Genomic DNA, 1,855 nt, shown 5'->3' with positions numbered 1-1,855 from the left:
TTCAGCACCAGCTGTCGATAGAGGTTTCCTCTTCTTCCACTGTGATTATACACCGGGTCATGTACTCACATGACCAGGAAGAAGACGGAAGCCTTTACCCCTGGCTACTACAGAAGATTGGTTATGTATTAACCCTCCCTGCCCCACTAGCACGGCTGCAGTACTATCCACTAACCCTCCCTTCATTCATTCAGGATAGCTTCATTCATGCCCCCATGCCACATTGAGTTCTTCAAAAATTTAATTAAACTTTCCATTTTAAATTTCCCCCAATGTTTCAATGTCCTTTTTTTTCAGGCTCCGTTCCGCTGGTCAGAACGGTCCGTCACATTAGGGTCTTTGGAATTTTTGTGATCCTGGTTCATGAACACAGCGGTACCAATGTACATCTGTTACTGGATTCCTATGTTAACTTTCTATCCATTTACATCTGTTACATTACTACTGTTTACATTTCACAATCGTTATTAAAAATACAAGGAAACGCAAATCTTGCATTACAATTTGAACAAGCTTTGTTTAATATGTTGCATTTCACACGATTGACATTTGTCTTTGTATAGCACTGAAAATCAATCTTACTACAATCGCCTGTTAATTTATTAATGTACACGTTTGTATTTGTTGTTTATTCTTCATCGTCACAGTAAGAACGGGCCCTAAATTTTTATTAGTGACGTGTTGTTTTATAAGCCTTAGCACTTTAAATTGTTATTCATTTCCGTCATAACAATCTATTGAGAATGGGCCCTTACAGTTTTCGATAACCAGTGGTTATCAATTTAAAAATAGAAAAGTCAGATACTCACCGAAGGAGAGGGAAGGCTCAGTCCTAATGAGCCTTCACTCTCCTCTCCCGGTGCCCTCGGTGCTGCGCTGGCTCCCCCGTTCGCGTCCGCCTTCGAAGGAACTTTGGAGATCTTCGTGAGCACTCGGGCTTCCGAAGACGGGCCGCTCCATACTACGCACGCGCGAGTGCGTCATAAAGGGCGCATGCGTAGTATGGAGCGGTTAGTCCTCGGGAGCACGAGTGATCGAGAAAGGTTTACAAAAGCTACCTTCGGCTGCGGAAGTGGCAGTATGTGACCGAACTGGTCGAATACTGCCACGGGGATCCTGTGCAGGACAGGGCACCGGGAGAGGAGAGGGAAGGCTCATTAGGACCGAGCCTTCACTCTTCTTAGGTGAGTATCTTACTTCTTTATTTTGAAAATGGTAAACATTCACTTGAAAGATGATTCTAGATCTGACCGTGTACATCCGTGTACTCGAAACAAGTACAGATTGTGCCACTCGCCTAACTACATGTTTGTACTTTACAAAAATAAAAAACAGAACAAAGGATTATCTGTAACAAAATTAAACAATTCAAGACTGTTGAAAGTAAAATTTTATTTACTTTGTTCAAAATTTTCAATAAACGTTTTAGTTTTCAAAACAAATTTGTCATTTTATTTGAATAATGTATACTTTATTTTACATGAAAACTCCAAAAATAATAACTATACTTTAGTACTCCGCAGACATTTTATTAACTTGTACGGTTATTCTGTAGTTTTGGTGTACTGAAGTTGTTATGTTGTACGACAGCTACATTATACTATAGATTTGATGCTTACATTTAGAAACAATAAATATGTGTGATTCCCTTGCCGTCCTCACTTGGTCTAGTGTTCAGCAAAATTTCGTAAGCATAACTGGTACATTTTTGTGTTTTCCCCACACTATGAAGGTGCATGCATGCAACAAAGTACATACCAGACTGAACTTAATCTAGTTTTAGTCTGATTGATTTTGGACACTTCACAAAGCAAGGACAATAAGGGGAAAAAATGCTTATGGAGTTGCACTTTAC

At 39.8% G+C, this 1,855-nt stretch overlaps 1 long non-coding RNA gene across 2 annotated transcripts in view; it reads left to right on the top strand.

Annotated features, from left to right (window-relative positions):
* LOC137545936 (uncharacterized) overlaps positions 1-1,442 on the top strand; it is a 15,113-nt gene extending 13,671 nt beyond the window's left edge. For both annotated transcript variants that reach the window (XR_011026125.1, XR_011026126.1), the window contains exon 4: positions 1-1,442. This exon is cut by the window's left edge and continues 689 nt beyond it. This is a non-coding gene — a long non-coding RNA (uncharacterized lncRNA).
* Positions 1,443-1,855: the final 413 nt, after the last annotated feature.

Source organism: Hyperolius riggenbachi, chromosome 2 (genome assembly GCF_040937935.1).
Source record: "Hyperolius riggenbachi isolate aHypRig1 chromosome 2, aHypRig1.pri, whole genome shotgun sequence".
In the NCBI taxonomy this organism is placed as follows: domain Eukaryota; kingdom Metazoa; phylum Chordata; class Amphibia; order Anura; family Hyperoliidae; genus Hyperolius; species Hyperolius riggenbachi.
Note: the sequence above shows the minus strand (reverse complement) of the source record. Positions and strands in the feature narration are given on the sequence as shown.